Source organism: Haemaphysalis longicornis, unplaced genomic scaffold (assembly GCF_048455015.1).
Source record: "Haemaphysalis longicornis isolate Haplotype H1 unplaced genomic scaffold, Haemaphysalis longicornis Haplotype H1 scaffold_7, whole genome shotgun sequence".
NCBI classification, from domain to species: Eukaryota; Metazoa; Arthropoda; class Arachnida; order Ixodida; family Ixodidae; genus Haemaphysalis; species Haemaphysalis longicornis.
This window is the reverse complement of record NW_027526422.1, coordinates 2,887,277-2,906,715: the sequence shown is the minus strand read 5'-3', so window position 1 is coordinate 2,906,715 and position 19,439 is coordinate 2,887,277.

The window sequence follows — 19,439 nt, the reverse complement described above, 5'->3', positions numbered from 1 at the left end:
AAGAAAAACCTTAGAGGATTTCTTTTGCTGTAATTAGGATCTTGTTCTCTGTTTTGTTCTTACGTTATACCAAATGTTCTCATGTGCCTTTGCTTCCTTTGTGTCATTTACGAACTGATTTTTTACTTTTTATATAAGATATCTACAATTATAGCTACCTTTCGAATGTTTGTACATAAAATGCTAATTTCTTGTGTGTTTTATACTGCATATTGATTTGTTGGGCTCTTTCGCTCATTTGCTGCTTCTACACAATTCGTTTGATGTATTTGTAATCGAGGGTCCCCTTTCAGTCAGTTGACTCTGGGACCCTCGTCTGCATACTAATATGTTTGTAATCCTTTTTTGTAATAAACTTTCTCTTTCAAAAAAATATATATATAAATAACGTCGTCGGTCCAAGCTCGGAGGCTATACTCGGATACAGGGCAGGGCGCCGTAACCGCCTAATTGTAACCGAGTAATTGTGGTTTAAACCTCGTCTGATATTTTTAAGTGTAAGCCGAATCATAGAGACTTAGGAACGACAGACACACATTTTTCATTACTGCTTTTCTGTCGTTGTAGAGTCAGCACGGAGTGTAAAACGTATACGGTGAGAAGCTAGTGCTAGCCGGTTTCCATCTCATTTCTGCAGTTGCACTGCCGGCGCGCTTTGGAGAAATGAAATGGGAATGATATGTTCTGCACCTGCAGAACATGTTTCCGTTATATTAAACACGCACGCAAGCACGCACACACGGAACGCGCGCACACACATACACACACTCGCGTACGCACAGATACAAACACGTGGGCACGTACACACACACGTACGCACGCACACGCACAGGCATGCACGCAAGCTAGTCATGCGAACGGTAAAAATACGGCAACACAGTTTTTGTTCAAACCTGGAGGAGCAATATTTTCGGTACATTTCCCACAGCCATATCTTCCCAATATTCAGATATGCGTTACAATAAAATTGCACTGAAAATGAGGAGGAGGAAGAGGAGAATAAAACCTTTATTTAACAGTAAATCGAGCTGGTTAGTGGGCGGGGTCCTCAGTGCAGGAGAAGAGAGCAAGATGAATTTTCTTTAATTCGTGGCACGCCATCCCGAGTAGGCCAGGATTTGTTCTTTGCTCCTGAAGAGGTTGGGAAACAATGAGAAGCTGCTTGGACATATTCATCGGATTCGATTTTTACTACCAGAAACCGGCGTGTATACAATTTATTGCGTTCGAATTAGCTGGTATGTCAACCCTTCAACACCGTGCTCATGTCATAACTGTTCGGGGTGAGAGTCAAAGTTATGATAACGATGGCTACAAAAGCCGACTTCGAGTTCTCTAGACAACGTTGTCTGCGCTGTTTCGCGGTGGCTTGGCACAAACCTTCACCTTGTATTTGCATGCGAATAAACAACGCACGCTGTGGATATGCACCTTCTTGTACTCAGCCATAACGAAAGCCTGTTTGTGAAGAAGAAAATGTATGCCTTACATCCTGAAGAAAATATCCACACAAACTTTGTGAGCCCGCCAAACATCCTCAAACTTCCTAATACGACGTTTGTAACGGTGCAGAAACATTATTGCGTTGGGCACAGAAAAACATTCGTCCGATACAAGGCAACAACAACGAAAGAAACAAATACAGCTGTTTTATTCACTGCTTTGCAATGCGGGTGTATGGGCCTGCTGCTTGGTGCGTAGCATTAGACTGTTCACTATTCATAAGAGCATTTAAAAATAGTTTAGGACAGCCTTCGCATTTTGAATACTTGTCAAGGAGCTCTGAACTCTAATCTTAGCAAATAAGCTAGAAAGGACGAGTTACACACGACCTTCTGACCGATGCGTTTAAGAGAGTTGTTCTCTCTTTCCTCGTGTGTTGCAAACTCGTGCGGGATACCGCTCGGAATGATTCGGAGGGGTCAGAGGCTGAATAACTGAATTGCTAGAAAAACGATTTTTTATACACTAAAGCATCAAAGCGGGCGATTTCTAGCACAGGCACTGCTGCACCTCACCAGCGAAGTGTAGCAGACGACAGCGGCGCGAGTCCCTAAGCTGAAGTCGGGAGCACAACATCTATCACAGCCAATAGGGAAGACAGGTAGGTACATCAGTTACAGGCTCCGGGAGCCTCGTGCAGCTGTCCAAGCGATCGCTGCGGGGGGGCCATTTGGCCGACCATTGCCGCCGCCGCTGCCTCCTCGGCGTTCCACACGGCGTTCTACGTTTCGACAAGACACAGGTATCGCGCTCTTTCAGGCGCCAGGCCAGCCGTGAATTGTTGGAAGCGTGGTGCACCGTGAATGCAGGCGATAACTGTGCAAGCATGGCACCTATGGGTTTGTCAAAAAAAGAAATAAATTATCTGAATGCGCCCTTGCCACGTGCGTAGGGTTTTCGGCGCGTGCCAAGCCGAGTGGTATTGAGGGGCACACTTGCAGACAGTACATACGAGATGTCAGAAATCTAACTACCCTTTCGTATGCCCCATAAAATTCGCCCACGCTGAAGCTGTCCTCGATCGACGAGCACAAACCGGTACGCTACCAACGCACCACATTCAGCACTATACGAATACATAGACGGGCTTTCAGGCGCTCCACAATGCTCGCACTGTGGCCAATACCCCAACAATGAACACACCCTGTGGAGGTACAAAGGGTGCAAAGACGCCATTTTACGATTTGGCGAATTTTGGTGCCCAGGTGAAAGAGATAGGTTATGAAAACTGGGAGATAAAATGGCTCTATTGGGGTGGGAAGTTAAAGGAAGTGGCGGAGGCCGGATGCCTCAAGTAAGTTGCGTATGGCGTCAAGCAGACGCCGTTCGCCACATTCCCAAACATACAAGCCAATCTGAAAAGTTCCCTCAACTAACTCCTGCCACAAAGCGCTCTTTTAGCTCTGAGATATGGGTCACAACCCCTAAGGAGCTTGAAGAGCTCTATTAGACCACATTATTACTCGCATCAAAAACACACCAGGGATAGTGACAAGTCCTGTAAGCCTCCGAAAAAGCTAAGCAGTCTTTTGGACACAAGCTTCAAAAGAAAGTTCTCCCTCCAAACAGGGACACCGATTCTTCGCAATAAACTGTACACCACGCAGTGCTTTATACATGGACAAGCGGGGATTCCAAAGGTCCACTCAAAGGTATACGCACAAGCGGCACACTGTACGGCGCTACCCAGAGAGGGCGCCCGGAATGGTAAGCCGAGTTGAAGGCGATAAACGCGGCGACGTTTTTTCATCGACGAATGAGGAACAGCGCGTTTCCCTCCTCGCGGCCGTGACAACAACCCGCTCGTCGCGTCCGAAGCGAATGGACATCTCTAACGTGCGGTGGCGCTCGGCTTTGTGGCGCGCTGGTCGCCTGTTGACACAGCAGCACAGCCGGATAAGACAAACAAGGGCAGCGCAAACAGGACTTCACTCGTGGCACGCGCGCACCGCTGGGCTCGGCCGGCCTCCACCATTGGACAAATAAACATTGGCTCCAAGACGGCAATCGGGCACAATGCCTCGCTCCGTGGTTGCCCCTGCATACGCCAGCATTTAGCCAGCGGAAGTGCCGGCTGCGGAAAGGAAATCGGGATGTGCACGCGCCACGTGTTGTGGGAAGTCCGAAGTGTGAGACTGCATTCTGAGACTGAACTCGCAGCGAGAGAAAGGCGTCTCTAGGAAAAATACAGAAGTTGCATGTGTTGGGCCATGCACAGCACGCGCATAGGGGTTTCTCTCTAAATCATTAGCAATGCTTATCCTAACTGCGCTCTGTACAGCCATGCGGAAGCTACAATTCATAGGCAACCTGACTCGCTAAGCTTCAGAATTTACGCGCGAGACGCCTTCCTTACAGTGAACACAGAAAGGTCTATATAGCGCCCGCCCGGTTTATATAGTTTGTGTTCGCCCCACGCGTTTTTCGCTGCGTTTGCAACCATGGAACGCGCCTCCTTTTCAAGGCCAAAGCATTCGGCGCTCCAGTCTGCGAAGAACCGACGTTGTTGCCCGGCACAGGAAATGGCCGCCGCTGTATGCAGCTAATAAAACACATTTAAGCGGGTTTTGAAACCGGGTCCCCGGAATCAGAGTGCGATGCCACCGGGTGAACCCTGGCACGCTGGCAGCCCGAGTGCATTACGCGTGGCACGTGTCGGCGCCTGATTAGAACAAGGGGCAGCCCAACCGCGCACATTACCGGGACGCACCACTCTGCTTATCAAAAGACGACGAAATAAAGCGAAGAAAAAAATGCCACCAGTAAGGAATCCTGTGGAAACGATTTGCGCCAAAATAGAAGATTGAAACGCAAGTACAATGCCGCAGCAGAGCTGTGGTTGGTACGTATCGCCCTCAATAGACCTAAGCAATGCATCGGGAAATGTTTCCTCTTCGATGCGCGTACCGCCTATTTCTTTAAAGGCGACGCTGTATATTCGGCTGCCTGAACGCCGAAAGCGTGGTCGACTGCCCGCCTCTCGCCCGATCCATCTACGTCACGCCCGGGGGAAACACTGGTTTCGTTGTTTCCTTCGATGAAATGAACTGCCTGAATGGGCTATGCATGTCCTCCTTATCCATGACAAAGGACATGCCTGACGCAAAGTATGAGCACTGGCGCTCTTTTAACGGAGAATGCACACACGCGTGTGGTGGGGCAATTGAATTGGACAAACAATTAGAGGTGCGAAAGGAGAGTACGAATTGCGGTTCAGGTGCGGCAGGAGACACATCTGTACCCCCTTAACCGCTGTACCCTTCATTTACTTAAAACACAACCGCCATGATTCCGTAACTGACCTTGTGATCGCTAATATTTAACATTCAGACTACGGAATTAGATGAAAATTATTTCGCTTGCAGTTTCTGCACCAAATCTTCAACAATAAAAATTCAATTTTTGGAGATTTTAGGCTCCGAAGCTACACATGAGCTATGGGGAGCATCATAGAGGAGAGATCCGGATTAATTTTGGCCTCCTGGAGATCTTTAACGTGCGCCGAAAGCTGGACGCGCGGGGCGTCCTCGCTTCTCGCCTGCATCTGAAAAGCAGCGCCCGCTGCCCTCAGCCACTGAGCCACCGCGGTAGGTCAATTTTTCAGCAAGGACCGACTATTTTTCGTCAGGACTAACATTTTCCTGTTTTCTGTTCTTCCTGGCACTATTTGAGGACGCAATTTGTTACCCGTCAATGCACCCTAATCAGTAGATACTGGAGCCACCGTCTCGAGTACCGTTTTGTTGAATGCATTGTTGCCCTGCACCTTGGCAACCATTTTTTTCCTCTCCTCTCCAATTTTTTTTGGCACACATTCCTTGTGTTTCGAAATTCGAACCATTTTTTTATCTTTTCACTTTTTTTTGTTTCATTACATTCGCGCAAAAATGACTTGTGTACATTGCAGTTTTCTTGCCACCCATGCTTGGGTTTTCAAGACAGCAGTTTCAAACAAACAAACAAACAAACAAACAAACAAACAAACAAACAAACAAACAAACAAACAAACAAACAAACAAACAAACAAACAAACAAACAAACAAACAAACAAACAAACAAACAAACAAACAAACAAACAAACAAACAAACAAACAAACAAACAAACAAACAAACAAACAAACAAACAAACAAACAAACAAACAAACAAACAAACAAACAAACAAACAAACAAACAAACAAACAAACAAACAAACAAACAAACAAACAAACAAACAAACAAACAAACAAACAAACAAACAAACAAACAAACAAACAAACAAACAAACAAACAAACAAACAAACAAACAAACAAACAAACAAACAAACAAACAAACAAACAAACAAACAAACAAACAAACAAACAAACAAACAAACAAACAAACAAACAAACAAACAAACAAACAAACAAACAAACAAACAAACAAACAAACAAACAAACAAACAAACAAACAAACAAACAAACAAACAAACAAACAAACAAACAAACAAACAAACAAACAAACAAACAAACAAACAAACAAACAAACAAACAAACAAACAAACAAACAAACAAACAAACAAACAAACAAACAAACAAACAAACAAACAAACAAACAAACAAACAAACAAACAAACAAACAAACAAACAAACAAACAAACAAACAAACAAACAAACAAACAAACAAACAAACAAAAGCATCACGGTGAGCCGGCCTAGTTGGAACTGATTCATTTTGAAGGTGATAGCGCACAGAAACGGGGACAAAGAAAGGAACACCCGGACAAGGCGCTTGTCAGGGTGTTCCTTTCTTTGTCCTCGTTTCTGTGCGCTATCACCTTCAAAATGAAACAAACAAACAAACAAACAAACACATAAATACATAAATACATAAATAAACAAATAAACAAATAGGTAAATAAAATTTCTGGGTGTAATCGAGGGCTATAGCACCAGCCCTTTTAAAGAAGGTTCCATGGCACGATGTTGAGAAAGCAGACTGGGGCCATGTGACGGAATACATTTATTAAGACGAAAACCTTGGCGCGCTATTCTGCGAAAGACAGCCGCCGTTGTCCGGTACGGAAAATGGCCGCCGTTGTAAATAGCAAATAAAGAAAATGATGCACCCCTCCGCTACTGTGACGACGGCGATGCTCGAACGCGAGGCTTTCTCCCGAGGGGTTCCTGAAGCAGGCTTCACCTGTGAAAGAGTATGTTTGAGGCAGAGTACTCTTTACAGGCACAGGTACAGGTTGTCTTTTCTGCAGCGGGGTGGGAGGGGGAATACAGACGCCGCCACGAATGAGACATAAAAACTTCCCTTTCCCTTTAAAACGTGCATTTGTGTACATGGCGCATAGAAGCCGGGTCTCGAGATTTTCATTTGCAGAGCGGCGTGAACATGTGGTTGATCGAACAAGAACAAAGAGGAGTCAGACCAGGCACTCGAGTGTTTAAGTCGGGGTCCAGGAGGGCCGTGGTTCGAATCCCACAGGCCTGCGGAATATTTACCTAATGATTTTTCCAACTTGTTTATGTGAGATTCTTTAAGAAATGTGGCGGGGTTTGGAGCGTTTGTTAACCAGCTTTATACATATCCTCGGAGCAGTCGGCCATATTCTGCGCGCAGTGGGCATCGGATTTTCGACCGGCATAGCCAACTAATTAATAAAATAGGAGGCCTCCATCGCTAGTGAACCAGATCTGGCCGTATCGTTTTTGTTGTCTTGCAAGATTACACGTGCTACTGTTGTGGCCAGCTGAGGCAGAAGTTGTTGACCAAGTGGGGCAGCCGCCTCTAAGCTCCGGTCTTCTCCTGGACCAGCGTGCTATAGACGCTTCAGGTTCATTGCGCTCTGGGGCGCTCCTATTTAAAAGCGACAGTCTTTCTTGGACTACTTGAACGGGACAATTTTGGTCTGTCTGTCTGTCTGTCTGTCTGTCTGTCTGTCTGTCTGTCTGTCTGTCTGTCTGTCTGTCTGTCTGTCTGTCTGTCTGTCTGTCTGTCTGTCTGTCTGTCTGTCTGTCTGTCTGTCTGTCTGTCTGTCTGTCTGTCTGTCTGTCTGTCACTCGATTCAGCCAGCCGGTCAAGTGAAACAGTTGCTGAGCAATAATCTTATATACCCCCAGCAACCAGTTGTTCGTTAGTGCTCGCATGGTGGCTGCGCGCGACTTGCTCGTCTTCCGCACTACAATTACCCCCACGGCGAAGGGAGCCACCCTGGCGACCTAAGGGCACGTCACGACGGAAGGGTCGTAGTACGGCTTGAGGCGATGCACGTGTACCGTTTCGCGTCCGCGGCAGCGCAGGTCAGGCGACGGGGTGAGCGGCTCCACAACGTAATTAACGGAGGAGGTTCGTTCGAGTACGCGGTACGGTCCATGGAACTTGGAAAGGAGCTTGCTAGAAAGTCCAGGTGTAGTGGAGGGTACCCAAAGCCATACGAGAGAGCCGGGAGAGAAAGTCACTTGTGGGTTGTCACCGTCACGCCGATGTTTTTGGTGGAATTGGTCTTCGGAGGTAAAACTGCGAGCAAGCTGACGACACTCCTCAGCGTGGCTGCAGAGTTCAGAAACAGGCGTATATTCGGAAGCGTCGGGTCGGTAGGGTAGAATCGTGTCGAGAGGGCAGGATGCTTCACGGCCATAGAGGAGGAAGTAGGGCGAGAACCCTGTAGTAGTCTGCGTCGCGGTGTTATACGCGTAAGTCACGAAGGGGAGAATCGCATCCCAATCGGAGTGGTCAGCAGACACACACTTGGCGAGCATATCACCAAGCGTGCGGTTAAATCTCTCCGTCAACCCATTAGTCTGGGGATGGTAGGCTGTAGTGCTGCGGTGGGTGACGTTGCATTCTTTGAGAAGAGCCTCGACCACTTCTGACAAAAAGACACGGCCCCGGTCACTGAGAAGTTCCCGTGGTACGCCATGACGCAGGATGAAATGGTGCAAAATGAAGGTTGCAACTTCGCGCGCTGTGGCAGCCGGTAGCGCGGCAGTCTCAGCGTATCGCGTAAGGTAATCGACGGCGACAATAACCCAACGGTTGCCGGCAGCAGTCAGGGGTAGAGGGCCGTATAAGTCTATCCCGACCCGGTCGAAAGGGCGCGCGGGGCAGGGCAAAGGCTGTAACGGTGCGGTTGGTGACTGCGGCGGAGACTTGCGACGTTGGCATTCTCGGCATGATTTGATGAACTTTGTTACAAAGGAATACATTCCTCGCCAAAAGTAGCGCAGCCGCAACCGCTGGTACGTCTTAAAGACTCCTGCGTGGGCGAATTGCGCATTCGTGTGACAATTAGCACACATTGTAGAGCGCAGGTGACGAGGGATCACCAACAACCACTTGCGGCCTTCGGGAAGGTAATTCCTGCGATACAGAAGCCCGTCACGAAGGAAAAAATGCACGGCCTGACGTCGCAGTGCCCGCGAGGCACTACGTTCCGTAGGGTTCGAAATCATGTCAAAAATGGAAGATACCCAAGGGTCCTTGCGTTGCTGCCCTGCCATGTCCTCAAGTGGTTCAGATGCCTGTGTGCAATCAATGGCTGTAATCTCGGGCGCAGTAATGGATAAAGGTGAACGAGATAAAGCATCTGCGTCGCTGGGCTTGCGTCCAGACCGATATATCACTCTGATGTCATACTCCTGAAGGCGAAGAGACCAGCGTGCCAGGCGACCGGAGGGATCCTTCAGCGACGATAGCCAACAAAGGGCATGGTGGTCTGTGACCACATCGAAATTTCGACCGTAGAGGTAAGGTCTGAACTTTGAAATAGCCCACACGATGGCCAAACACTCTTTCTCTGTGACAGAGTAATTAGATTCCGCCTTTGTGAGAGTGCGGCTCGCGTACGCGACGACGTACTCGCCGAATCCCGCCTTCCTTTGGGCAAGCACTGCTCCCAGACCTAAACCGCTTGCGTCGGTATGCAGCTCGGTGGGCGCGGAAGGGTCAAAATGACGCAAAATGGGAGGTGACGTAAGTAAGCGGCGTAGGGTTACAAAGGCTTCATCGCAAGCAGGGGACCAGGTCAACAAGTCGTGACTTCCGCTGAGCAACTTCGTCAGAGGCGCAACGACGGACGCAAAGTTGGGCACGAAGCGTCGGAAGTAGGAACAGAGTCCGACGAAACTGCGCAGGGCTTTCACGGTAGTCGGTTTCGGGAAGTCGGCAACAGCTTGGAGTTTAGCAGGGTCGGGAAGAACGCCATCCTTTGAAACAACATGGCCCAAAATTGTCAGTTTGCGGGCAGCAAAATGACACTTTTTAACATTCAGTTGCAGCCCAGCGTCGGTAAGGCACTGCAGGACTTGTTCCAGGCGACTGAGATGGGTGTCAAAATCAGGCGCAAATACAACGATGTCATCTAAGTAGCATAAACAGGTTTTCCACTTGAGGCCACGCAGAATGTCGTCCATCATGCGCTCAAAAGTGGCAGGCGCATTACATAACCCGAACGGCATCACGTTGAATTCGTATAACCCGTCGGGAGTAACGAACGCGGTCTTAGGCCGGTCTTCCTCTGCCATCGGCACCTGCCAGTAACCCGAGCGGAGGTCTAAGGAAGAGAAGAACTCGGCGCCTTGCAGATAATCTAATGCGTCGTCGATGCGTGGCAACGGGTAAACATCTTTCCGGGTGATCTTGTTCAGTCGTCGATAATCGACACAAACACGAACAGACCCATCTTTCTTGCCCACAAGAACGACCGGTGAAGCCCACGGGCTGTTAGACGGCCTAATGACACCACGCTGAAGCATTTCATCAACGTGCGTTTCGATCACGGAACGTTCTTTGGCTGATACGCGGTATGGTCGCTGCCTCAAAGGTGGATGAGAGCCAGTGTCAATGCGATGTGTGACTGTCTGCGTGCGGCCCAGGGAAGTGCACTGGCAGTCGAAGGTGGATCGGAAACGGTGAAGAAGAGTGAGCAGCTGGTTGCGCTGGACAGGGTCGAGGTTGCCGTCTACGGAGGGAACGAAAGCGGCCGAATCAGATGCACGGGGAAGAGGCGGGCTTAGCGAGCTGAGCGACAGAACGTGCGACGCATCCGGGAAGTCGTTTATGAGGCGAGTGTCAATAGCTTCGACGCGTCCAAGGGACTCGCCACGATGCACGGTTAAGGGTGAAGAGGAGGTATTGCAGATGGAGATCATGCTAGCGCCATTTTCGATTTCAAGAATGGCGTAGGGGAGAGGGGCGCCCTGTCGGCGCATGAACAGATTAGAGGGGGTAAACACAACAGTTGCGGCAGGCACCATACCACAGATTACTGGTGAGATAACGGCAGAGGCTGGAGGGATTGTGGAGTCTTCGGCGGTGCACAGCTTAAAAGTAGTGGTTACCTTGTTAATTTCAGTACCACACATCGGAAATAAGGCGACCTCGGCGCGGGCACAGTCAATAACAGCGTGGTGACGCGACAGGAAGTCCCACCCCAGGATGATGTCATGGGAGCATGAGGAAAGAACGACGAACTCTACTACATACATCGCGTTTTGTACAAAGACACGGCTTGTGCAAACGGCTGAAGGCTCGACGTTATGCGCCGTAGCTGTGCGGAGACGGAAACCGGATATTGGGGTCGTCACTTTTCGTAATTTGCGGCAAAGTTTGGCGGCTATAACGGAGATGGCTGCTCCCGTGTCTACAAGGGCGTATGTGGTGATTCCATCAATAACGACTTCAATTGCATTCGTAACAGACAGGCCAGGGCTTCGGTATTTCGACGGCGCCGCAGTTCTTGCCTCCGGAACTGCGGCGATTAGTTTTCCTCCTGGGCATTCGGACGACGGCGCAGCGGCGAAATGGAACGACGACGTGGGGAGAACGACCGACGGGCATCGGGAGCTTCGCGAGGGGGCAAGCGATAGGGCGGCTCGGCAGGGGCATTGTTGGACGAACGCGGAGAAGTGTACACGTCAGCAGCAAAAACTGGTCTCCGGTAAGCGTCTCCGGGCGGCGTAACTCGACGTCGGCAATAACGCGCTACGTGACCAGGAACCCCACAGAAATAGCATATCGGCCGGTTATCGGGCGTGCGCCATGGGTTGCTGTGGAGCGGAGCCGGAGGTGTCGACAAAGCCGGAGGAAGGTAAGGCGGTGGCTGCGGGCGTCGTAAAGGCACGTAAGCGGTAGGCGGAGCTTGCCGTGTCGCAACTTCAGCGTATAGCGGCGCCGCTACAGGCAACGGTTGCGGAGCAGCTGGCGTGGTCGGTAGAGCTTCAGCGACTTCTTCCCTAATATTTCGACGAAGGGGCGACGACAAGCAAGGATCTGGTACCGGCGACGATGGCAGGGATGTACAAGGCAGGAGAGAGATCTGCCGCGCCACTTCTTCACGAACAAGCTCCTTGATGCGGTTCAGTAGCGACGGATTTTCACCAACTTCCAGCTCACAGAGCGGCTCCTCACGCTCCAAAGGGCGGCGACGAGTGAGGCGACGCTGCCTGCGCAACTCGTCATAACTTTGCAACAAGCTGATGACGTCTCGGACGCTCTGAGGGTTTTTCGCCAGCAGCATCTGGAACGCGTCCTCATCTATTCCCTTGAGTATATGCTTGATGATGGACGAACAACTGATTTGCTACGCGGCCACAACAGTCAGCATTGTCCTTGTTGCCTCGTCGTCGTCTGTACAAACCAGGTGGTCAATCCCCTTGAGCGGGCATACGCCAATCACAAGGACAATGCTGACTGTTGTGGCCGCGTAGCAAATCAGTTGTTCGTTAGTGCTCGCATGGTGGCTGCGCGCGACTTGCTCGTCTTCCGCACTACAAATGCAACGTTGAAGAGAAAAAGAATCTAGGTGAGACTAAATGAAACAGGAAAACATAAGTGTTGGTCGCGGAAGGTGTTTACATGTCTGACATGTCTTTTACATGTCTGACCATGGGGAGTCGATCATCGAACCCCGTGGCGCATTGTGAGCGCCGATTTGCGAATGTCTGCACAACACAATCCACAAAAGCGGCCAGCATGGCAGCACTATAGCGCAAGGGGCACGCTTTCACATGTCTCGGTGGACTACGTAGAGCGTCTTACTGTTCCCACTGAAACATGCCGCGGTCAGCCCACAGGCCGCGCAGCTTCTTGGGAAGTAAACAACTGAGTGGCATTAGATCAAAAATGGCCGAAAAGGGCGACGGGAGAGTTAAGCGCAACAGGGTTAGTGCAACCTTTAAAACATCTCGATGTGTAGCTGCTAGAAATTAACCGATTCAACATATTTTAAGACCGAGCACGATATATACCGTAGAAATGCCATAGAATGTGGCATAGCGCTGGCTGCGCCGAAATAGAAAAAATCGAATTGAGCTTCTGCAAGGGGCGCAGCCGGTACGAAACAGTCGCACAAGAGGTGGTGCTTGCAGCCAATCTTTAGCAGGCTTTTGAAATGCAAAGAGGCCACTTTGCGACTGCCTCAGGAGAAGTTGAACAATATGCACTCCATTCTTAAAATCGAACTTCACTTCTACATCTTTGCTGGCGAATGCCGGATTCTTGGTCGTTCCCTGCCGCCTATACTGTCAACGCGGTTCACAGGGAAACGAAGCATGCGACGGGGACTATTGTGCGGAGGGCTACGGAACGCTTCCATCGTCCGATTGCTTGCATGGTGCAATTTTCATCCGTGTGTGCGGTGTGATGCGCTGAACCCTCGGAACGCAGCAGCAGCAGCAAAGGCTGCAGAGCAAGTGCGCGTTTAAGACGAGTCAGGCCTTGTTCACTGCACCGATTGCTGGCGCACCGGCATTCAGAGAACGGGACTCCCAAGAAGGGAGGGGGTAATAAAGCTTGGTTCGCAGGAGAATTCCAACTCAGAAATATTTGACAATAACTAGTTCAAGAAAGGTGGCGGTACATACAGTTCTATGAACAGATGCACGAAAACCCGATTCGCAAGACGCGCGCCCTACAGGCGGCGCATGCACAAAGCAATCCAAAATGGCTGTCGTATAAGTACGACCCCTTCACCATAGAGTTTTGTACGAAAATCTAGAGGGGACACTGGCGCTGCAATCGTTCAACCACCGCGGAGCTGGTTGCCTGACGTAGACCTGTGATTTTCAAACTTCGCTTAACTCGAGGCTTGACTTTTGTTATGTGTGCTTGGCTTCAGATTTTTCTGCGCCATCAGCTTCGGTTTCGGCGTCGAAAGTGCCATGGCTCATTCCGGGGACAAATTGACGTTAGCACCGAATTCCAGTAGCTGCAATGAGCAAATACGGGTCGGCTGGAACTAAATGGATGCGGAAAGCAGTAGCATCGCTTTGTAGCCTCTACTCTAGCACTAGTCATGTTCTACGGCATTTGTCAAAATGGACGCAAACTGAGGATTCCCCACCAGGTAGACGGGCCGAGCACCTTGTTCCATCCTATTCCCGTTCATGCCGACGCTTGCGAGGACAACACCAGCGCGGTAACGGCTAAGCCAAACAAAAATCATTTGCAAGCAGCAAGTATATGTGTACAGCCGGCGAAGTTTTCTTCACGTAATGATATCGCGGGAGCGCCGACCGGCGCGTGGGTCACTACTGCGTGATCAGGTGCCTTGTCACGGTAAAGCGGCAAAACAGATGAGGGTAGGTCGCATGCGCAGAACGATCCCGCCACTGCAACCATCGTCCGCGAGGCCGTTAGCGCAAGCACACCGCCACCCTCTTCCGTTGGTAGTCAGCTGCGTGCAATCATTGGCATGAATGAGGCGCCCGCAAAATCGCTCTCACTGCCCGTGCAGGAACACTGTGTCTAACGCGTGGTGCTTGAAAATAATGTAGTGAAACGAACTATGCTGACCAACTACATTAACTTTACTACCCTGTACTATACTGCATTAGGGTCTAGTCAAGCGGTGCCAGACAGGGAAGGCCAAACGCGCAGTCTTGGTCAAACTTTTCTATGCCACGGGATAGGCTTCTGGACTACAAAGAATTCAAAGCGAAAGCGTAACGCTTAACTCTTACCAAATCATTTTATGACAATAAGAAATGGAGGTGTTTTGTCCAGCTTTCTGGCATAAAACGTTTGAGCCTCACTGGAGAGGTGAGTGCGTACTTTATATTTCACTGCGAAGCAGTATACCTCTACCAGCCAAGGAAGCATAAAACGCCAAGTAAATAAAAGGAATTACTGGCACCACCAGTCATCGAGCCCGGACCCGCACAAAGAAACGGAGCGACAGCCCGACGTCTTACGGACTAAGTTACGCTTACTTTCTTTTTCTTTATTACCTTTTTTGTTACAAATGAACATGTGTCAACGCCGGATTAAAAACCGCCGCCCATACTTTGGTTGGCTGAAAGATTTGAAATAAACATCAAATGTTGACAGCTCTTCCAGTACACATAACCATTCCAGTTCAGGTTCCTTCAAACGATACACTTCAAGCATACTGGTTACACTTTGCGAGAAATACTTGCTCGCAGTCATAGCATTCACATCAGACTTGCGCACGGTAATATGGGAGCACCAAATTGCGTGCAACCCTAGGATCATTATGATGTCGTACGGTACTGCATCATTTTCTACTGCCAAGTAACGTATCCCATGCGGCGTCACAGGAAGACCTTTCCTTATCGTTGTCTGTAAATCATCCCAGAAAAAGATGGCGTCTCAGCACTCTGTGAAAACTTGTCCAATGCTTTCGGGTTTTTTGCACAAAGTACACGTTGAGGATCAGCCAAGGGAAAGACTTTTTTCCTCCATCCATATGCCAAGAGAAAGTTTGCAGGCGTGCAACTTAAATAAAAACGTTTTCCCTGAGGTGGTGGCTACCACATTTCTCACCCGCGACAGAACCTCATGGCCACTGTCTTCCCCATACAATGAACGATACAGAGGTACTAAAAACAGCATTTCGTTCAAGTTTTTGGTCAGTGTTTTCTCAATACATTCGCCAACTACTCCATGGTGAATTTAACGGACGTAAATTTAAAAGATTGCACCACTTCTTTCCAAAATCTTTTAACGACATATATTTCATTGCTCGTTGACATATTTGAGCCTGCAATTACAGTTGATATTGTAGTCTGTACGTACGTCCACAGGAATGGATGTTTTACGTCTCGCAAGAACAAAAAAACGGCTCACAATCTGCGTTGCAAAATCACGGGCCAATCCAACCTTGCAGGCCGGCTTACCTTACAGGCCGAAAAAGATTACTTCGGCTCATGCGTTCCCACGTACAACCCCAGAAACTACAGCGCAGTTTCTCGAAGGTTCATTTGGGAGCAAGAAAAGCATCACTAAAGCGGTCGTCACTGGCTCAGGCGCATTATGATTTGCCCCGATAGTTTCTGTAACTCACGTATGGAACGACGACTGGGCCCGCCGTTTGCTGTTGTCGTGCACTGGTGTCTCTTAAGCCGAGATTTGAAATTGCGCCCCGACATTCCTTGTATTCTACCCGCTGAAGGAGGCGTGCGCTGCACGTGGACCGGATGTTGGTACCAGATCACTTGCGGGATATCGCCTGCGGCAATAGGTCTGTCGTGTTATTACATACCGCTGCTGACCCGGGAGCATATAAACACTGTAAAATATTTAGACTTGAAGCTCTGCGAAAAACGTATGGGTTATTCTTATCGCCCATGCCACTCCTCTCAACAAATTTCGCGCATGAGAGAGGGAAGCGTTCAGGTCGGCTTCAGTCCAACACATATAATACTTTCACAGCCGCCGAGACGAGACGAGGAAGTTGCGAGTGTGTATTGCCAAAAGGCCAAGATCGGGACACTACCACATCGTAGGGGTTGTTTTGTAGCGAAAGCTACGCTACGCTACCTCGGGCGCTTTTCGCGGGGTGACCAGTTTTGACCTTGAGAGCTTGAGGTCAAACCCTACCCTTTTCAGCAAGCGCCCGCATGGAGCAGCGGCCCGATGGCGGGGAGAGATAGGCGGCAGGAGAGGGATAGGCTTATTTACTTAGATAAAACCAGCTCGAACAAATAGAAAGCAAGTTGAATGCAAGAAGAGCCGCTGGTCTAGATTAAGGTGACAAGCTCGAACTACTGTACTAAGCTGCTTAATAATGACAGGCAGCTGGAGATCTTGCAGGACAAGTTCAAACTTCTCGCTTGCAAAAATGTTTTAGTAAGCCTGAGCCAGTGCAGTTTACCAACTTCAAACTCGTGACGGTACGTTAAAGAGCGAGAGAATAAGCATTTTTATTTGCATTAATTTGGAAGCCTGGTTGTTGATTGCTATGAATGACTTCGAGAAGGTTGTGATTCATTCGGAATGAAGTAGCTAATTGCAAGTGGGATCTGGCCGCATGTGGGGTCTGCAGTAAGTGCTGAATTTTTCGATATGCAATGGCATTCGCGGCTAGTACAGCGAAGTCTATCGTGATCCATTACTGCATCACGTCTAACGAAACGTTTTGTTTTTCGTTATATCCCCCCCCCCCCTGACTCTTTCTCCGTCCATTACCGACAAGCATCGAGAGCAATGCATATGGGTGTAGTATACTTTTTACTTTCAAAAAATTCAGATTGCGTGTTTTAGTGATTGAAGGGCATACGTCAATCGAAATCTCCTCTGCACTCGGTACGACAGATATACGCACATGCGTGAGGGGTGACCTTCCTGCTCACCCTGCGTTCCTCCAAAGAACCATCTCATTGCGTAAGCAAAAACATTATTAGTGTTATTACTATTCGTTGACGCTTGTTTCGCCCCTTGCTCAAGCAAAACAGCCTTAATCAGTGAAAACATATACAAGCGCACCCATGAGCGTCGGCAGGAGTTTGTCTTGACGGGGGCAAGCCCTTTGCATTGTGGGATGAGAGAGCGAGGGCGGAGGAAGGGGCTGGTGTGACCTGCAGGGGGTGGGGCGACTGCCCCTTTCGCACCCCCCTGCCGACGCCCATGCGGCACACGTAAACAAGATTTCATTTCATTTATTTCAACCTTAAAGGCCCGAGGGCATTACATAAGGGAGGGCAAGTGACGAGGTACAGAGCAATGTTCAAACATAACGCACACAAAAAAGTAAAAGAAAACATACAGAAACTAGAATCGAATACATGTAGACAGTAAAGACAACCAAATACGGCAATGTTGTCTGAAAAATAGAATTACAATTTTAAGGTGCGTGCATATCAAGAATTCTTGGCAGAAATACATTAGGTAGTCAAATTATCGATAACAAGCAGGCTGCTCAGACAAGTGGTCGGTGAGCTTGAAGCGGAACATTTCGCGGTCGGTGCATGACGTGCAGTGCTCCGGTAGAGCATTCCACAGGACTATTGCGTGGGGAAAAAATGAGGTGTTAAATGCTGATGTTTTGCCGGAGATACGAGCAATGGGTTTGCTGTGATTAAGGCGTGCTGAAGTCCTGTGCGCTGGTTGAAGCAAGGGATGCCGATAGCGGGGATGATAGTAGTAGCTGTGAAGAAGGCATAGGCGGGCGATAATTCGGCGGGATTCTAGTGTTGGGAGGGAGAGCGAGAGTTTTATTGCAGTGACGCTGGTTCTAGGGGAGTATTGCGAAGATATGAAGCGGGCGGCGCGGTTTTGAATGGACTCAAGTTTTGTTGTTAGGTACGCTTGGGACGGATGCCAGATAGGTGCCGCATATTCAAGTTTCGGGCGTACGAAAGTTATATAAGCTAGTTTTTTTACTTCGGAGGATGCGCACTTGAGGTTGCGTCGAAGGTAGCCAAGAGATCTAGATGCTGCAGAGAAGATTGTATCGATATGGGTAGTCCAGGATAAAGATGAAGTCAAGTTAACCCCGAGATATTTATAAGATGACACCGAGGCGATGGGAGTGGAATTAATGGAGTAGGGGTAGGAAACTGCAGTACGTTTGCGAGTAAAGGACAACGATTTGCACTTAGCTATGTTTGATGGCATGAGCCATTTATCGCACCATGAAGCAATGAGGTCGAGGTCGCTTTGAAGAGTTGAAACATTGTCGGGGTTGTTTATGACGGTGTAGATGACGCAATCGTCAGCGAAAAGTCGAAGATGGGATTTTATGCAAACGGGCAAATCATTCACGTAGATAAGAAAAAGGAGGGGCGATAAGGCGGCGCCTTGCGGTACACCAGAGGTTACTTTGGTGAGGGCAGATTGATAGTTGTTGGTGAAGGTCAACTGCATGCGTCCTGAAAGAAAGTGCTGAATCCAACGTAACAAATTAGAAGGGAGACCAAGACAGCTTAGCTTACGAATGAGGTGATTATGAGGTACACGATCGAAAGCTTTGGCGAAATCAAGGAAAACCGCATCAACCTGAAGATTATTATCCATGAAGTGAAGTATATCTTGTGTAAATTCGGCCAGCTGTGTATCACAGGAATGATGTTTGCGGAACCCATGTTGTTGCGGATAGAAGAAATTAATTGATTCAAGGTGGTTTATGGTACTAGACGCTATAATATGTTCAAGCAGTTTTGAAGAAATGCACGTCAAAGAGATTGGACGGTAGTTAGAAGGGATTGACCTGTCGCCTGACTTGAAAACAGCTGCTATCTGGGCTTTTTTCCAATCGTCCGGAACGGTACCTGTTTGAATAGATTGTGTAAAAATTAAAGAGAGAAGAAGACTAGAATAATCAGAAGTGTTTTTAAGAAGTTTGGGAGTAATGCCATCACAGCCAGCGGAAGAAGAAGATTTGAGGTTCTGAATCAGGGAAGAAATTCCGTCAGGGCGGATGTCGAAAGTCGGGAGGGTAGAGGAGGAGGAAATCAGAGGGGGGAAGGATGAAGCAGTTGGATCCACGGGGGTAAATGCTGATGTGAAGTAGTCATTCAGAACTGATGCGCAATCTTCACTATGAATTGGTCTGCCGTCGGAATCGACGAGTTCGATTAGGGTGGTCCTTGACTTAGGGGAAAGCAGTCGCCAGAACTTATTGGGGTTCGACTTCAAAATTAATAGCAAATCTACAGAGAAATATTTTTCTTTGGCTTTACCCAGTTCTTTTATGTACTGATCTGCGCACTGATGATATTTTGTCCAAGC